The sequence below is a fragment of the Lissotriton vulgaris genome, chromosome 5 (assembly GCF_964263255.1).
Source record: "Lissotriton vulgaris chromosome 5, aLisVul1.2, whole genome shotgun sequence".
NCBI classification, from domain to species: Eukaryota; Metazoa; Chordata; class Amphibia; order Caudata; family Salamandridae; genus Lissotriton; species Lissotriton vulgaris.
In genome coordinates this window covers 1,166,690,471-1,166,710,038 of record NC_141693.1, presented here as the reverse complement: position 1 = coordinate 1,166,710,038, position 19,568 = coordinate 1,166,690,471, and the positions used below count along the sequence as shown (strand labels likewise).

Here is a 19,568-nt window from a genome sequence, read left to right as displayed (position 1 = left end):
AATTCTATTCTCATCCACCTCAGATCTCTAACCCAGGAAAACCAATTAAGAAAACAACTCAAAACGTGGATTTATTCTCTTTCCGACGATTATGTAATGTCCTTCATATAGTTTTTGCTCTGTTGCCGATCTTTTGCACACTGTGTAGTTAGTGCCAGGATGCTCCTTTCAGAGCGATTGTTTGCGCTTTATAAATATACAAAATATACAAATATATACAAATATGTCGAGACCTCGAACAAGGTCGACGTCGAGAACTACATCAACGTCGTGATGGGTCCAGGCGCCGGTGCTCGCTGTCGAAGCGACGCTTCCGTTCGCCGTTTCCCCAGCTCTTTCAGTTGTTTCTCCAGGGTCTCCAAACATCCCCTGATCGATTTGAGCACCCCCGCGTGCTTGGAAATGGCGATCCCTCTAATATACGCCTTGAAGGCCTCCCAGACTGTTTGAAACGAGTCGACCGTTCCCACATTGGTGTCGAAAAACATCTCAATGGACGCGGCGAGCACCTCCTTAAAGGAGTTGTCTAACAGAGAACAAGGAGGAAATCGCCAAGCAAATGGGGGGTTGCGCTTTGCCCGAGTGGAGACCTTCAGCAACAGAGGCAAATGGTCCGAATATGTGCGCGGTAGTATCTTGCAAGCCTGCATATTGCAAGTGAAGTGAGGGGAGGCTAACCAATAATCAATCCTAGTGTGGATGTTATGTGGAGCTGAGTAGTGCGTGAAGCCTCCCAGAGTCTGGTGTCTATCTCCACACATCTCGTAAGTCCAGTCGTGTCATAGCTGCCTCTAGCGCCTTTGCAGAAGCAGAGGGGCGTCGCTCTGGGCCGTCCGATGTGTCTATGTTGAGTTGTCTCGTCATATTAAAATATCCCCCCCCCCAAAGAACACAGCCCCCAGAATGCTCCAGCACCTTAACCGTCAAATCTGCGTAAAAGGCTGTGTGGTCGTAGTTGGGGCCGTAGGTATTCACTATAATGATCTCCATGCCCTTCCCACAGCATTTCGCGATTGTCCACCGTCCCTCCCTGTCCGTCTTCATTGGGGTCAACTTCAGCGATGTCTTTGGGTTAATCCACATGAGAACCCCACTAGCATGTGATGTGAATCCCACTGCGTGCACATTACCCATTAACTCCTTGGACGCTCATGACGAGCTCAGCTCGTCATGATGTACACCTCCATACACTCATGACGAGCTGAGCTCGTCATGAACAATGGGAATGAAGAGGAGCCAGCACAGGAGGAAAATAACACTAGCATTGATGGTGTTAAACCCCTGGATCGCAATATGTGACTGTCTGGGTGACGGTGTGTCTCCTGTAAGAGCGCAACGTCAACACCTTGTCTGGAAAGATATTGTAGGATCTTCCTAACTTTTCTGTGGTCATTGAGACCTCGAACATTCCAGGTCATCAGCGTCCGTGTGTCTGGAGGGTCCCCAGGAGGTATCATCTGAACATTAGCGGTCGGTGTATGGGTTCCAGCCATGTGGCCTGTACATGTGCTATCTCGCCATGCCTTGTTACTCCTGTGCAAAGCAACAAACTCAAACCATCAAAGAACAAAACGCCCCCTACCCTGCCTAAGCGGCACTGAACAGTGACGCCCCTCCCCCCACCCAACTCCCTCCCACGCTTGCCCTTCCCCAACTAGGCCGCGAACATCCCCCCTACCCCTGCAAAACCCCACACTCCTCTCACCCCATCCCTCTGAACCTCCAATCAAAATGAAAGCAAAACAACCTTTGGGAAAAGTGGTATACACGCGGGGACGTAGGTAGCCAGCAGAAAAATCACAGTACAGTGCTATGTCGTGTGCCTGCCCACCCCTCCCCCTTCTCAGATAGAGTACGTGTAGCGTGTAACCACAACCAGTGTACATACACCCATTACCCATGTCAGCGCTGAGCATACTTCAATGAGGCTCTGCTTTTTGCGGTGACAGCAACATCTTCAATAAACGGGCCCCTCCGCTCTCAAAGGCCCGCAAGTAGTATACCTTAGCTCAGTGCCTGCGTGCTGTACCACTGTGCTTCCTACTTCTGGCTGCAGGAACTTCTGGTCCGAGACTTTGCATATATCAATTCCAACCCAATAGCTCCACTCCTAACTCCACCCCCCCCCCCCGCCCTCCCCAACCCACGTCTGAGCCTGATAAGGATAACCTCTGGAAGAGAGAGCAAAAAACACAAACGAGTGTCATAATGTCCACCCAGTGTTCTGAAACCCCCCGCCCTGGGGCTTCCAACAGGCAGGACCAAGATTCAGCGACCCATAGCAAGGTGATTGTCATTCCTGTTCGTCCAGTGGGCTTCCTGCTTCTTCGTCCTGCTGCTCTGTTCGGGGAGAGCCGCACATCCCTACGCCATTCTCTGAGGGCCTTCTGGAGTGCCCTGGGATCCATGAAAATCATAATTTGCCCTTCCTGTTGACCCGCAGCTTCGTGGAGTACAGCATCTCACGGAGCTGACGTTTCTTCGGCACAAACTGCCTCCGTGCTTCCTGGACTTTCGCTGTGAAATCCAGGAATATTGAGAGCACTGACCCCTCGTACTTCATTGGCTGTTTCTCTCTGGCGAGTTTCAACGCCACATCACGGTCCCTGTAATTTAACAGCTTAGCAATTCTAGGTCTCGGAGGCACTCCCAGTTTGGGCCTCTGGCCCAGAGATCGATGGGCTCTCTCGACCACAAACATTCCAGAGAAGGCTGTGTCCCCCAGGAGTTTCTTCAGAAGGTTTTCCACAAACATATTTCCGGTCTGTGTGGTCTCCGGGAGACCCGTAATACGGAGATTACATCTACGAGAGCGGGCCTCTAAGTCCTCTGTCTTGTCCTGCAATATCTGAATCACTCTGCCTTGCTGTTTGTGCTCAGAGTCCAGGGACGTCTGCTCCTCCTCCACTTCCGTTAGGTGGCGTTCGGACATGTCGAGCCGTTCCGCCTGTTTGTCGAGCCTCTCTGCCATGCGGTCCATCCGATAGGTAAGGGCGTCCATCTTGGATCCCAAGGAGGCTATCCCCCCCTGTAGACCCTTCTCCATGGCGAGTAACAGGCTACGGATATCTTGCTGCGAAGGCTCTTCAATAGGTTCCGACTCTCCTCTACCTCCCCCCGGCTTTGGACCTCTTCGGATCAAATGTTCGCTTGGGCTGGTTCTTGTCCATTCGCCCCATTGCTGCGCCTCTGTGTATCCCCCTAACGAAGGGAGTGTGGACAGGGTCTAGTGATCGACTCCGGGGGTCACAGCCTCCTACACTCAATGACGATGGTTCCTATGAGACTGTGCCCGAGCCCACTGGTGTCACCAGTTGACTAGTGACTGTGCGGGTCACCTAGGTAGTGATCGAAGCTAAAAGTTCTGCAACTTGACCCATGCCAGCCTCCTTGTTCCAGACACGCTGCAGACTTGGCCAGTAAACTCTAAAGGGCATCAGTGCAGGGCCCCCAAGCGCCCCAGCACCCACAAGGCGAGTCGGCTGTCCTCCCTCGCTATGAAGGTTCAGCTGCCGCTCTCCAGCCCGTCCCCACCCTGCGGGCAGCTCTTCTCAGACACTGTAGGGGGATTCAGCCAAGACCCAGAGGGGTTTCCCACGTATCGTCGCAAATCTGAATCCACAGGTAGACTCTGTGGTCTTTGCCACAGTCAGTATGCACTATGGCAGCCCCCGAAAACCCCCTCCCTCCCCCCCCCCCACCCCCCTCCTCCTGTACCATATCAATGGCAGCTGTCACCTCTGTGCGCAGGTTCCGATGTAGGCAAGCAATCAGCCGGTCTCCCCACTAGAGTGAGCGCAGTCCTCCCCGGCACCAGGGCTCAGTACGCCGCAGGGTGCACTTACAGCTACGCGTTCCGCCCCCGGCAGCCTCGATGCTCCATCCGCGACTTCCGGTCTCAGTCAGCGCCGGGGCCGCACTTCAATCCTCCAGGACGCGCTCCCCTCTACGCCAATGCACACCTTCACCCGTGCTGTGTCCCGGGGCCAAACACCGCCAGAAAGGCTTCTTAGACGTCTGCAGGAGGGGGGGTGCTCAGTCCCCCCTAGTCCCAGGAACGGCCTCCTCCGCTGCACAGCGCCACCGCAACAGTAACGGGGATACCCTAGTCTCTTGTCTGGGCCTTCGCTGGGGGCCGCACCGCAGGCCTCGGCTATGTGTTTCTTTTGCTCCGTGCGGCGCAGCCGTCTCCCGGGGCTCCCCACAGGCCACACAAGCGTACAGGAACTCAGTTTGGGGCATCAGGGCTGGAGCACCCCTCTCGGTCCTTGCCGATTGCGGGACCGGCCTCCTACGCAGTTACGCCACCGGGGTAGGGGCCCGGGCAGCGCCTCCACCCTCTGCGGGAGGTCCCGCCACTCAGACTCCGCCGCAGCCGGCTCTCGCACCAATTGAAGCAGGGGGAGGCGGGGTCCGAACTAGCTCAGTCCGTGAGCTACAGTATGTCCACGGCCCGGACCATAATTTCTGTACAGCTGGGAGTGCGTAAACACGCAGGATAACTGGAGGATAAATTGCGAGACGGAGGAGCTCTCAGCTCAAGCAGCCATCTTGGTTGCAAGCTAGCTCTGCCCCTCTCAAACAGGATATGAACTGCACGAGCCGCCTGAAGGAGGCAGTCCCTGTCCCTATAGTTCATGATGTGCGCTATGATAGCCGTGGTGACTGGCCACCGGCCTCGGAGGGGCACCAGAGCACGATGCGCCCTCTCGACTGCAGATTGCAGAGACGGATCTGTGGGTTTCAGAGCATTCTCAATCCATGTCTCTAGGGACCTGGGCATGCTCAGGGAAGCCCAGGAGGCAGACGTTTCTTTAGAACCTCCCCTCTGCGTCCTCTGCCCTCGCCTCTAGTGTCCCAGTTTTCGGTGTAAGCGTGGCTACCTGTTTCTTAAGAGTTGGCATTTCAGACTTGAGATCAACGGTGGAACCCCCCTCTGCTCTAACCTTGTCAGACACCTTTTGCGGGTTCGTACGCAGGAGGTTCACCTCCTATGGAGTCTGAATTGATCTTCCCCTTAAGGCCGCCCGGGAGCCCTGGATAGCCACCGAAGGACCGGCCCGGGAAAGCTTGTCTGGGGAGGCGCTCTCCCTTGTCACTGAGCGAACTCCCGTCACGTGCTCGTTGTTGGGTGGCGGGCGTGGGGGCGTCATTTTGTTATATAGTGTTCCCAGAAAGGTCGCAGGCAGTCTTCCCCTCCCTACGAAGAGAATGGACGAGGAGCACCCACTGCAGAGAAAACAGCAGGGCGCACCGCCGTGCACAGAGGTCGCAGTCTTTACTCGATCTCTGTTGATAAACGGTGTGGGACCCCCACACAAAGTCCCAGGACCCCAGATGAACAAATAGTTTCTTACCTGTCGGTGTAGTTTTGCAGCTTGAAGATCTTTCTGGATTCACTATGCTGTGCATATTCCGCGGTCTTGTGGTTTGGTCCGGATTCGTAGTCTTTTCTTTGTTTTCTTTTTTTTTTTTTTTTTTTTTTTTGTAGCCCTTGTGGGCGTCGGCGTCACACCTCCTCGGGTGCATGCTTCCTGCGGAAGCTCCCACTCCTGGGCGCCATCTTCGGATTCTTTTTTCCGTGTTTCCTTCTTTTCCGAAGCAATGTTCTATTCAGGTGAGAATTTCTTTACCGCTTGTCCTTATATTCTCTTACTTCTATCCCCCTATTTTTCTCTTTTTTTTTTTTGTTTTTTTTTTTGACCACCTCTTCTCTCTCCAGCCTCATCTTTCTGGCAGAGGTGGGTGGGTTCGCTAGTGCATCCAGAAAGATCTTCAAGCATAAAAACTACACCGACAGGTAAGAAACTATTCGTTTTGCAGCGTGAATCTTTCTGGATTCACTATGCTGTGCATAGATTTCGTAGCGGTTTCTCATTTCTGTGGCGGCTGGGTGGAAGATGAGCTCTGGTTTCTGAATATATGCTGGAGCACCCTTTGTCCGACTTGTGCTTCTTTGTTCATCTGAACATCCACGCAATAGTGCTTCGTGAATGTGTGCACCGAAGCCCATGTTGCCGCCAGGCATATGTCTTGTATGGGTGTATTGGCCAGGAAGGCTATTGTAGCCCCCTTTTTCCTAGTGGAGTGGGCACGTGCCCCCTCTGCCAGTTCTTCTCCTGCCCTTTTGTGGCAGAGTTGGATTGTTTGCGCGATCCAGCATGCAATAGTGGTCTTAGTCACTGCCTTGCCCATGTAACTGTTGGCGAACGACACAAAGAACTGTTTCGTTTTCCTGTGTCCTTTTGTCCTTTCAATGTAATGCTTGACCGCCCTTCTGGCGTCTAGGGTGTGCAGAGCTCGCTCTGCGCTAGTGGTTGGTTTTTGGAAAAAACTCGGTATCTGTATGGACTAGTTCATGTGGAATTTGGACACCACCTTCGGCATGAAGTGTGTCCTCATCACAACCCTGTCATTGTGTATTTGTAAGTAGGGCTCCTGTAGCGTTAGTGCTTGCAGCTCGCTCACTCTGCGTAAGGAGGTTATTGCAACCAGGAAAGCAGTTTTCATAGTTAGCATCTTCAAGGAGGCCTTGTGAAGCAGCTCAAAGGGCTCCTTCATGAGTTCCGTCAGGACCACGTTTAAGTTCCATGCCGGTGGTGGCACACGCTTGGGTGGTGCAATCCTTTTCGCTCCTTCGAGGAACCTCTTTACAACTTGTGATGTGAAGAAGCTTCTGCCCATCTCACCCCTTGTGTATGCCACTATAGCCGCCAGGTGAACTCACAAGGAGGACGAGCTGAGGTTTTTCTCCAGTAAGTGCGTCAGGTACTTCAGTACCGTGGAGTCCTTTTTCATTTTATTGTGCAGCCTTTCCCTCCTGCACCACATCGTGAATCTTTTCCACTTTGCGACATAGCACTTCCGTGTGCTGGGCCTTCGTGCCTCCCGAAGGACCCTGAGGGTGCTCTCTGGCAGTCTCAAATGTGCGAACTCTATGTCCTCAGGAGCCATGCTACTAGACTCATGCTCTCTGGTTCTGGGTGCAGCACCTCTCCGTTCTGCATGGAGAGCAGGTCTTTTCTTCTGCCGAATCTGTGGGGTGCACACTGTGCCATCTCCATGATCTGCGAGTACCATGTCTGCCTCGCCCACTGTGGCGCGACCAGTATCAGGGTCATGGTGCTCGCTCTGCACTTGCTCAGTACTCTGTGTATCAGTGGTATCGGGGGGAAAAGCGTAAGCAAATGTCCCGGACCAATCTATCCATAGGGCATTCCCAAAGGACCCTTCTTCGTGTTGTCTGGATGCGAAGTTTCGGCATTTCGCATTCTGGCGTGTTGCAAACAGGTCCACTGATGGCGTTCCCCACCTGTTGAACAGCCTCCTTGTCTCCTGAGCATTGAGCTCCCACTCGTGGGATGCCGAGGTCTGTCTGCTCAGCCAGTCTGCTTGAATGTTCTCCTTCCCTGGTAGGTGTATGGCTAGCAGGTCTATCTGGAGAGGGATGGCCCACCTCCATATTTCCTGCGCCAGCGTTGAAAGCGTTGTTGACTGTGTTCCACCCTGTTTGTTGATGTAGAACATCGCCGTGGTGTTGTCTGTCTGTAGCAACACCCTCTGCCTGTACAGTCTTGTCTGGAATGCTTTCAGTGCAAGGAAGATTGTCTTCAATTCGAGGTAATTGATGTGCTTTGTCGCATCTGCTGGCGTCCAAAGACCCCTCACTTTGAGTTCCTCCATGTGAGCGCCCCATCCCCTTCAGGGATGCGTCTGTGGTGATGGTCACTGTCGGATTTGGGGGTGTTAGAGGCTGTCCCCTTAAGTTCTCCATGGTCCACCATGTCATCTCCTTCTGCACTGCGTGCGTCACCACCACAAGATCCTCCCAACTGCCCGAAGCCTGTGACCATTGTTCCTGGAGCCATTCTTGCATGGGTCTCATGTGGAGCCGCACATTCGGCACTAGGTGGATGCACGATGCCATCATCCCCATGATCTTGCTCGCAGTCCTCACTGTCCGAGCTTGTCCCTTCCGGTAGAGGCGAGTTTCCTTGACCAGTGCCCTTGCTCTCTTCTCGCTGGGGAACACTTTGCCCTGTAAGGTGTTGATCTCTGCCCCCAGGAAGATCTTCACTTGCACCGGCTCCATTGATGATTTCTTCCAATGGACGGAGAACCCCAGGTTTATGAGCGTGCTCGTCACTGTATGTGCATGCTGCTTGCACTTCTGGTACGAGTTTGCTTTCACCAGCCAGTCGTCCAGGTAAGGGTATACGTGTATCCCCTGTCTTCGTAAGTGCGCTGCGACTGCCGCGAGGCACTTCGTGAATACCCTCGGTGCTGATTTCAGTCCGAAGGCCAGCGTTGTGAACTGGTAGTGACCTCCTCCGATTGTGAACCTGAGCATATGCTTGTGCTTCTCGTTCATCGGTATGTGTATGTAGGCGTCCTTGAGGTCTATCGTGACCATGAAGTCTCCGACCTGCAATTGCGGCAGCACCTCCTGCAGGGAGGTCATCTTGAACTTTTGTGTTCTTATGAATTTGTTGAGGAACCTTAGGTCTAGGATGGGTCTCATCTTGTCGTCGACCTTTGGTACTAGGAAGTACGTTGAGTATATTCCCTTGTTCCTTTCCCTGAAGGGAACTCTTTCTATGGCCTGTTTTTGTAGAAGTTCTTGCACTTCTTCCCGAAGCCTCGCCAGCTGTTCTCTTGCTGGTGGCTTTCCCCTTGGTTTTCTGTTTGTTGGCTTTCTCTCCAACTCCAAGCAGTATCCAAATTGGATGATGTTTAGGATCCATTTGTCTGATGCTATTTCTCTCCATTCTTGGAGGTAGAACTTTAATCTTCCTCCCACTGGTGTCATGTGGTCGTAGGTGTTTAGATTGTCCTGACCCCTTCGTACGTGGTGCCCCCTGGGATCTTTTCTGTGGTCGGGCACCCGGAGGTCTCTGAAGTCACTTCGAGGTGGGCTCCTGCCCCCCTCTTCTATTCTGGCCACGTCCATTTCTCTCTCGAAAGGACTGACCTCTTGGCTGGTACTGCCAGGACTGCTTCTGGTGACCTTGCTGAGCCTGCGAGTCTGCCTGGTGCGTTTGCTGGAAGGCCTGGTGCGATGTACCTAGCTGGTTTCCACCTCTCCCGCCGGGCCTCCGTGCCGGGGTGCCTCTTCTGTTGCCTCTGAACTGCAATGCCCCCATGGATCTTGCCGTCTCGTTATCTTTTTTGAGTTGGCATAGTTTCTCGTCAACTGTTGCTCCGAAAAGCGTTTCGCCGTTGAACGGTGTGTTCAGGATACTGTGTTGTACCTTGGGTTTGAACCCTGAGATCCTGAGCCAGGCGTGTCTCCTTTCCGTGACATCCATCATCATGAGCCTGCTGGCGGTGTCTGCTCCGTCCAGGGCCGTCTTCAGGCAAGAAGTTGACGCGTTTTTCCCTTCTATCAATTTTTCGGCCTTCTGCCTGGCATCCTGGGGTAGGTCCTTCACCAACTGACCCAGCCCCTCTATGATCTGGTACATGTGCCTGTTTAACAGGGCGTTGGAATTAGCCATGCGCCAGTGGGTCGCTGCATTCCGCTCGATCCTTCTCCCCACCAGATGCATCCTCTTGCTCTCCTTATCCGGTGGTGGGCCCGAGGTAGTGGATACGCTCGCCCTCTTCCTAGCTGTGGCCGCGAAAATGGAGTCATCGGAGACCTCGCCCCGAATGTAGGCCGGGTCCTTTGAGGAGTGTTTGTACTTTTTCTCTGTTCTGAGAGTTACCGCCTTGCATGTTGCGGGCTCTTTGAACGCTTCCTTTCCCTGAGCCAAGACGCTCTCGAGCATTGGAAGGAACTGGCTTCTTGTTTGTGTTGGGAGCAAGGTCTCTAGCAGGAAGTCTGCTTTCTGCTTTTCCTCGCCGAGCTTTAGCTTGAATGCAGCTGCAGCAGATTGTATCGCCGAGTTGTATGCCCCGATGTCGTCCGGCGGCGAGGGCCTCGAGGGGTATGAGTCGACCGCCTCTTCCGGGCTCTCGGTGTCGACGTCTAGGTAATCCTCCTCGCGTGCGTCAGAGATGGCCGACTCGGCGTCCAACCTACTGCCCTCTAACTCCTCATAGCTGTAATCCTCGTAGGGATTCTCTTCACCTTCCTGGTCGTCGACCATCTCGTCGCTAGGCACATGGTCGTCGACATGTTCTTCTTCCTCTTCGACCAGATCTAGCACGGCGTGCTTGGTCTTGTGTGGAATTTTGAAGGCACTCATCTCGGCGTCAAAATCCTTTCTCCGCTGCAAGAGGCTTGCCATTTCGGCTTCTAGCCGACGTTTTTTCCTTTCCATCTTGGCCGCGTTTTCGGCTTCGGAACGTTCGGCCCCTCTCTTCGTCGCCTGGTTCGGCGCCGAGATTCTCGGCGTCGATGGCTTGGACGTCGAACTGGCTTTCGGGTCCTTGGACGGCGCCGAGGCTTTAGGGTCTTTCTCCCTCGACGTCGATCGGTCCCTTTCGGCGACGATCTTCGACGCTTTCTGCTGGTCAACAGCTCTCGGCGCCAGGGACTCCTTCTCCGAGGATCCGCTGGGCCGGTTTGTGGTCGCGGACGGCAGATGTCGCTGCGTCGGCGCCTTCGGGCTCTTGGCCTCGTACTTTCGAGACTCAGATTCTCTCGTGTTCTTGTGGGACGTCGAGTCTCCTACCTTATCAGGTGTCTTCTTGTAATCGGTCTCTACGACCGTGTAGCTGTCGTCTTCGGCGGCAGCGTTGTCCTCTTCCTCCGAGGACATCCCCAGCTCGTACAGCGATGGCGTCAGGGATTTTCCTTCGAGGGTGGCGTGTGCTACCCTCTGTCTCTTCCTCACACGAAGGGTCTTCTGGGCGAAGACGGAGCAGGCGTTGCAGTCCTCGCTTCTGTGTTCTACCGGCAGGCAAAGGTTGCAAACCGGGTGCTGGTCTTTCTGCACGTATTTGTGTCTGCAGTTCGGGCAGAACTTGAACGGCGTGTTGTCCATCCTCGTGCATTCAGGCCTCCCTGACCGCGTGGACGTCGACGATCGTCGAAGTTCTCGAGATTTTCACCTTCTTTTCTCTTCGTCAATGTTCTGTGAAGTCTTCTTTAGTCTTCTTCTTCCAATATCTTCTCCAACTTCCAATCTTTTCAGCACTTTCTCCAAAAATGTCTGGAGCCCAACGGGAACGATCCAGACCTGACCGCGGAAAAAAGAATCTGAAGATGGCGCCCAGGAGTGGGGGCTTCCGCAGGAAGCATGCCGACGTCACCGGAAATGCACCCGAGGAGGTGTGACGCCGACGCCCACAAGGGCTACAAAAAAACAAAGAAAAGACTACGAATCCGGACCCAACCACAAGACCACGGAATATGCACAGCATAGTGAATCCAGAAAGATTCACGCTGCAAAACCAGCAGTACCCAGTCGGCGGGCCCTGTATCAGTGGCGAACCACTGTCCACACGCTCCCTCCACTTGCCTCCAGTGGCACAGGCCCGGGGGTCTCAAGATTCCGGCTTAGTATTGAGGTGAGCGGGCCACCGCAGGCCGCCGAACAGCTCCCCAGACCACAACCACATGGCCCAGGCCAGCTTATGCAGTACCCAGCTTCCCGCCCGCTTCAGGGTCCCTCCTTTGACGTGTAGACCCTCTGGTCGCCAAGGGGGGAGGTCCCTGTTATCAGATCCGGCAAAGCCTGCCCCTGGGTACACCATATAAATATGGGAGCCAGACCGCAGGAGATCAGACCTCTCAGATATGGTCTAGGGGAGTTGTGTTGCCACAGAGGAATCCAGGTTAGCGGCCCAGGAAGCGAGTGGCCCCCGTATGAAGTGTCCGCAGATGTAGGTGAACAGTATACAGGAGGCGGGACCACATTCTCCAGCCTCCAGAACCCCACGCCACAGCAGGCAGCCGCCATAAGACAGTTGCGACAGGGTCCCCCCAAGACAGCGCAGGCCTCACTCCAGCAGGCCCCACCCCCTCCATCCCCAGGAGCAGCAAAGAGTAGGGAACCATGAGTCTGGGCCTCTCATCAATCCTCTGGCCCTCAAACACTCACAAGGGCCCCAGTAACTGCTCCCCAGAAGCCCAGCCTCGGATCGACAGTACCCCATCAGTACCACCCCAGGCGCTCCGCCGGGGGGCGCCCAGCCATCCTCACTCAGGCCAGCCCTGGCGTGGCTTGATTTTTGCACCCCCCAGGGGCCCCCACCGGCTGCAGTACGCCCCCTGCCTTCCAGGCTCTGCAGCGTTTTACCAACCGGGAGGCGATGTCATCTGGGGGATTTAGGCCGGTATAGCACAGGATATTTAAGGGCCGCAGGTAGCCACTCAAGGGCGCTTCCTGTCGCCGTTGTTGGTTGAGTGTACCCTCCATTAAGTTTACATGCAGAGCATCCTCATCCTACATCCTCACTGTTATTGTATTTTTGCATTTTGCTGTAGTTTGAACTTTTTGCAGTGCCTCCCCTTCTTCCAGGCCCTAGGAATGCCCAGGGGAGTAGGGCAAGGGACTGGAACATAGCTTGAATAATTAATAAACTTTTATTTGCTTGTTGTTTGCACCTTAGACGGCTTATGTATACACCAACTGCCAAATGCAAGTCCTCTTGTTGAAAACGTATTGTATACAGTTCTAGTGTGTAGTGGGTGAAACACTGGGCTTGTCTCTTCCCATAGCCCTGCCCCTGAGTAGAGTGCCTCTTTTGCTGTGGTCGTGAGATGGCTTTATTGGTCCCTGACCTGCAGCTCCCTACATTGGTTGTCCACAATGCTCAGCAATTTCATGATCCAGGCACCGAGACAATAACGTTCAGGGCATCGGGGACAACGTAGAGGGCTGTCCACTGCCCCTCTGCCAACCACAAACACAAAAACACTTTAGTGTATATTTCCAGGTTCCAATGCCACCCTTTGGCTTTACCAATGCCCACTGGGTTTTCATGAAATTGGTGTAGGTGGCCGAAGCGCATCTTCGTTGGTCGGGGGTGCCAGTCTTCCCCTTCCTCTGTGACTGACTGTTGAAGGCTGGCTCGCCCTAGGCAGTAACAGACCACCTCCAAGTGACTGGGAACCTCTTAAAATTGTTTGGGTTCACTATCATGATGCCAGACTCTCACCTGACTCTGTCGCAAACACTCACGTTCATCTGACCTGTCCTGGTTACGGTTCAATTGTATGGAGTGTATTTTGTGGTCTCTGGCACTGAAAGAGAAGCACGAAACCGACAGCTGTGTTAGGGTGACCAACTGGCATTGGTCCAAATTCAGGACGATGAGTGTAAAAATTCAGGACAAAGGGTCAAAATTCAGGACAGTGGGTCAAAATTCAGGACAAAACTTCGGGACAAAAGGTAAGTTTTACAGACACAACAGAGGAGGTCGCTATAGTATATAATTAAGCCCATCCATATCCAAACATATTTAACCTTTTGCAAACCTATCCACCATGTATACTTCCATCCATCCATCCATTCACTCATCCATCCATCCAGCCTTTTGAACTTTCACCCAACCAGCCATCCTTTCACTTACATATCCATCCACCCAGTCAATCATCCTTCCACCCATTCACCTTTTCAGTCATTCATCCATCCTCCCATTCTCTCTCCATCGACCCTTTCACATAGCCATCCTTCCTTCCACTCATCCATCTCCTCATCCACTCCTAAATCCATCCATTGACCCGATCAGTCATCCATCCACCCTCGCTCTCCTTCACTCATCTAGCTATCCTTTTCCATCTACCCTCCCTTTTACTCACTCATCCGTCTTTACATCCGTCCTTTCACACATCCGTCCATCCATTCACCCTTGCACTTATCAATTCATCAATCCATCCATCATTTCACTCATCCATCCACCCATTCACTCGCCCATCATCCACCCTTTCACTCGCCCATCATCCACCCTTTCACTCATCCCTCCATCCTTTCATTCATACATCCACCCGTTTACCCATCCATCTACCCTTCCAACCATAACATCTATCTTTTTACTTTTTGTCTTGGCCATCCTTCCACGCACTCATTCATCCATCCTTTCTCATTATCCATCCATTCACCCGTTCACTCATCCATTCACCCATCCATTCAACCTTTCACTAATCTATCCAGCCGTCCACCCATCCCTTCACTTACTCACTCACCCACCTTTTCATTTTAATTATGAACTGAGCCTTTGTCTGCAGAGTTGGAGATAGTAGAGGCCCATCAAGATTGTCACCCTTGCTCTGGTTTCTAAAGCAAGGGGTGGGGCGGGGAAGGGTTCATTATGCCCTTGCACATAGGCAATCTGAGTCATGAGTCATGCAAGATGCACAGTGCCAGGCCATGAGGTGACTGTGACATGGTTTTGTTTCGAGGGCTTTAAGTGGAAAGCCTTTGACCCCAGTAGAATGAAATAAATGTATCCTTTGGCACGTGCAACCATGCACACAATGCACCATAAAGCCCCCGTCTTACCTTTTATTTACAATAACTAATATAAAAAATGATTACACAAGAGACTGGACAAACAAAGATTTACTAACAAAACGCATCAGTCAAAAGTCCACAACTGTATGGAAAGGATACTGTGATTCTAAATAATTACAGTGCACCACAAATGGTAGAAGGGTTCAAAGGCTGGTAGAAGAACTGGTCAATACATGGATATGTTCCAGGGCGCTAGACGATTTCAAGAGCAACCTAAATACACAGCAAACACCTCATCACTGCTTGACCTGGCTCCATTCTGTACTAGTAAACATTCAAACTTGGTTGGCTCAGAATAAAATATTCTAGTAGGGTGGCATACTCAAAACTTCACAATGTACTATAAGTCCTCAACATTCAGTGAAATGTTGAGAGAAGAGAGAATCAATAACTCTCCTTGGATTCACAAATTAAGGCGAAACCAATCTTCATTCAATAGTTGAATTCTTTATTAGATAGACTCAATGTATTTAAAAAAAAACAAGAATCAGCCTTGCTAACACGTTTTGTTCCTTCCAGAAACTTTATTATGGTAAAATTTATTGTTGAAGGGCCAAAAACACAACACATGGCAGTTTCTAGGCATTTGTACGATTAAAAAATCTTCATCATTCCTTTGAGTCTGTCGTTTTTCTAGAGGTGAGAACAAGTGCAGGAACTGCTGGATTAGATGTGTTCACTGCAGAGGATTAAACCCGAGAAGCCAATAATAATTACAAGTTTATTCATCAATGTGTCTGTGAGAAGTTGGCCTGATATATAATGTTCACTATTCTAGTGAGCACTTTGTATCAGTCCAAACAACCCTTATTGATGATTGGTTGTAAGTCAACCTTATAGACCAGCTATCCTAGTAGCATGGATTACGAGCAGTCTTCGGGCTAAACTCTAGAGGGCGTGTTAAGCCAGCTGTTATATCATCACATATACCCCTTGAACACCAAGTGATAGGGCACCACACAAGTGTTATGAAAATAAACAGTGTATTTATTTAGATCACAACAGCCCTGTACTTTTTATGAGGACAGGGTACTAAGCACACAACAAAACTCTTACGAAAATACTTTAAGTTGCACAATTTACACAAATGCCCGAGGGGCACGAAAAACCATATACTATGAAAGTGGAATGCGAAATTACTAGCAGGTAAGTACTGGACTAATAGGCTTTGGAATGGCTAGGACTACGTTACTGAACCTTCAGATTACTAGTAGGAGGCCTACGGGACTCGGGTGCAGAGTGTGCACTCTCACGCGGGATGCGGGACAAAGTCTATGGAGGCTAGTAAAAGCAAAGTTATTGTTCTCGGGCGAACCCGACTAGTTAGGCTGAAAACGAAAAAGGATCTGGACCCTTGGATAGTGAGGCTATGCTGGGGCACCGAAATGCCGAAGTTACCTAGCCCAGGGGCTGCGGATGCATAGGTCTGGAAAGGCGTCGGGAATCCTCGTTGCAGTCTATGGAGCCTGAAGAAAGAAGTTGCTGGCAGGCGACCAGTGTTGAAGTTCGAAGTGATCCAAGCCTGGATCGAAGATGGATGACACCTGAAAGCAGAGGGGACCAAGTTCTTAATCACTAGCCAGTGATTGTGTGGGCACCAGGATGGCACCGGGCGAAGTCACCTCGACCAGGTGAGTGGGCGACGCTGGGCTCTGCAGTCTCACGGACCAGGAGGCGTTGTCGGCGACCAGGATGGAGGTGCGAGCTGTCCCACGATGGTTGATGCTGTCGATGTCGCTGGACCCAGGATTGGGGCAACAAGTCTTGGCAAATTCAAGCCCACGCGGTGGACCTAAAATGGCGTCTGGAGTGGACCAGGAGGATCTGGGGTGCTCCTTTTTTGGAAGGGAGCAAGGGCCAGTCTGGAGCAACCAGACCAGCAGTGGTGATGTCGTCGGTCGTCGTCTGGAAGGCCACAAGCCAGCGGGCTAGTAGCCAGACAACGAGGTGAGCAGCAAAAAGCAGAAGGGCCCCACGCAGATCTCGTGGATGCTGGGGGGCTGGACTTCGGTGCTGGAGCTGCTCAGGGTCGGGGCTTCTCGGACCCCAAAGCACTCACCAGAGGATCCCTCGGCGGTCATGCTGGATAGAAGTCGTGCAGTTTTGATGATGGCCGGTCCCTCGAGGTCTCGTCGCACCTACGGTTCTCAGCTTAGCTGTAGAGGTAGGTAGAGGTCAGAGGTGCCAGGGAAGCCGGGTCTCGTCGTGCTGGTCAGTCGGATTCCGGAGGAAGGACGTGCAGCAAACCGCAGTGTTCTTAGATGGTGCCTGCGGGTGCAGGGTGACTACTCCTTAGCCACAAGGGAATAATCTTGAGAAGAAGTCGAGAGTTCCTTTCGTGGAAAGTAGTTTCTTGATTCAAAGATGATCTAATTTGGAAGGGTCCCCGCTCCTGCCTTTATCCTAAAGAAAGGGGTGGGTACGCGACTAGGTCCTGCCCTAGGGGTGGGACCAGGAAGGGGGGTGGTTACACCCCTCTCCCATGCCGGACCTTCCCCAGGCCAGGGGCTGGTGTGCCCCTGGAACTGGTTCTAGCCGGCCTATGCATAGTGAGCACCGGGGTGCCACTTGCAGTCACCTTCCTCTAAAGCCCTGCCTACCCAGGATACACAAAACCCTGTCTGGGATGGTGCTAGCACCGCCCCTGACCGGAAACCCTTTGTCCAAGCTCCCCTCGCTGGAAGGACTCCCAGCTGCAGGGGGTCAGACTTGTGTCTGTGGTGGCAGCATCCATTTTGTGATGCTGAGGCTCGAGTTAACTTTAACCGGGGTTCGCAGTTACATACATGTCGTGTCCCTCTAGAAGGGTGGAATGCTAACCCCGTCGCCAGAATTGGCGAGGGGTTAGTATTCCAATTCGTATGACACCTTTCTCGACCTGTTTTGATAAAGCGATACCAAAGATAGCATTTAACCGCGAGGATTATAATGCACTTAAAAGTATATGGTATGCGTTATCATGGAACAGCTATTAGGACTTGGTTCCGCAAGCTGCAAACGGGCTCAGCTCATGCCAGAGCACCATCTCACACGATTCCAAGCACTCTGCCTTCAGGATTGTCAAGGCCTGCCATAGGAGTGACTGATAAGAATCTGTGTGTCCATTTTAAGGTTAGATATAGGTATACTATATCTAAAGCAAACGGTGATTACACCACCTTGCCCCAGCTGTCGTGCAGCCAGTTGTCAGATTTAGATGGCCAGCCAGGGGTGGCATAATACATGCTTCAGGCCCTGGTAGGCCCTGGGTACACCTATGCCCTGAGTTACAGGGTCTGATAAGGTGGCCCAGTACCAATTGGATAATGCACCTAAGGTACACGTGTCAATTTAGTGAGAGAACAGCAAGGCTGTGGGTCTGATTAGCAGGCCCACAGCCAGAGAAGTCGTAAACCAGTGAAGCAAAAAGCAAAAATCTGGGGTGATCATAGGATTGCAGACCCTACTCTCCTACAGTGTCCATTTAGATAATTAAGGGGGCACTCTATTGGGCATCACCCAAATCCAAACTCCTCCATCTCAAAACTGATTTACGCTCCACTTATCCCATCTTCAAATAAATTCAGTAATATCACTGCAAGCCTCATCTAGTTACATTGTCTTTGGCATAGAATAAAATTAAAATTGCGAGCTCCTGTCTACAACAGAATCCAAACTAACTCTTCGATTTACCTCTCTCATCTTCACAAACTAGCTGGCAGCCTGACAGGCCGCCTGAGTGAAAACAACATTCTTATGGAAACGCCAAGAAACAACTCCAACCCTTCCAACCCCCCCCACCCCCCATCTCCACTCCCTCACACACTCCCCCCCTCAGGCAGTATTCAGTATTCTGTCTGACAGAATGCCCTGCCCTGGACAGAGGTTGTAGGATCAGCCACATACAGAATGACAATGGGCGGGTAGAGCTGCTCCTGCGCTCCAAGGAGGAGTGCGAGGCGGCCCCATCAGGAAGTTGCGGCTTTCTGTTCCCTGCAATGGCCAAAATTACGGACAAAAGGCTTCCGTAAAAAGGATCCTCACGGACAACGGACCTGAGGTCCAATTTACAGACGGTCCGTGAAATTTACGGACGGTTGGTCACCCTACTCTGTGTGTAAATGGTGATTATTATATGAGGCTCCACTCTGTCACTTCTGAGTTACTACGGAGCAGTTCAGCGCCACCTAGTGGCACACAGGAGCATTGCTGGAAAACCATTCCAGATCCAGTCTGGCGCCTGTGAGTTTTCCAAGTGGCGGAATCTGCTGTTAGAGTAACCACCATAAACGGTGTTTCCGAAGATAAGTAACTTGTTTGCTAGGGTAGGTCTTTCCGCAAGCTGGACCAGCTCTTTGTTGCTTTTGCTAAACCTTACAAAGGTCCCCCTATTTCTAAGGCAGATAGTGCAAGGTAGATTGTCAAATTTTATAAATTTGCTAAGCCAAATGTAAATATGTACTCACTGCGCTCACCCTCCCTAAGGGCACGTTCTAGATGCAAGAAAGGAGTCACCATGGCTCTCTGAGGTAACATCCAATGAACTGATTTCTGTAAAGCTGCTATCTTGTCAACTCACACATTCATGAAGTGTTATTGAGCGAATACTTTAGCCCATCAGCATACTATGGTTGGTCATACACTTAAGGACCTTATTCAAAACATCTGCATCCTCTAACCACTGCTGGGAAAAAACTGCTTTCCGGTCGCTACAAGCATTTGTATCTAGAGCCACACATGCTACGAATGTTTATAAAATGTAGTACAGTAGGTTAGCACACTTTCTCTGGTCTTATAATGTAGTACTTTAAATTAGCAGGGTATCTCTAGGCAAATTTCATGAATATCAGCTGTTTTTCCATTTAACTGTAGAAAAGAATATATTCTCTAAACTAAAAAACTCTTTGCAGCATGCTCTCCATATATTGCTATAAATCCTCACAAAACCTGTGGGAACTACTGGCAAAGTCGAGCCAGATCTGCAGCAACACTGTATAGCTTAAATGTGAAACTGTTCCTTTAACAAGCCAGCAACTTCCCTATCTCGCCATGAAATGGCAGTTTCTGGAGCGCCCCTCTTCTTTTGATAGCACACTGCTGTAAGGATCTCCTTGCTGTCCGTGACTTCAAGCAAGGGCTTTGGGTAGGTGTAATTTGGATATGATTGTGAATAAATCTGCGTGG

At 51.7% G+C, this 19,568-nt stretch overlaps 1 protein-coding gene across 2 annotated transcripts in view; it reads left to right on the top strand.

The window, feature by feature from the left end:
* The window catches only part of EIF3A (eukaryotic translation initiation factor 3 subunit A), a 771,171-nt gene that overhangs the window by 431,750 nt on the left and 319,853 nt on the right, over positions 1-19,568 (top strand). The gene's annotated exons all lie outside the window — the stretch shown is intronic.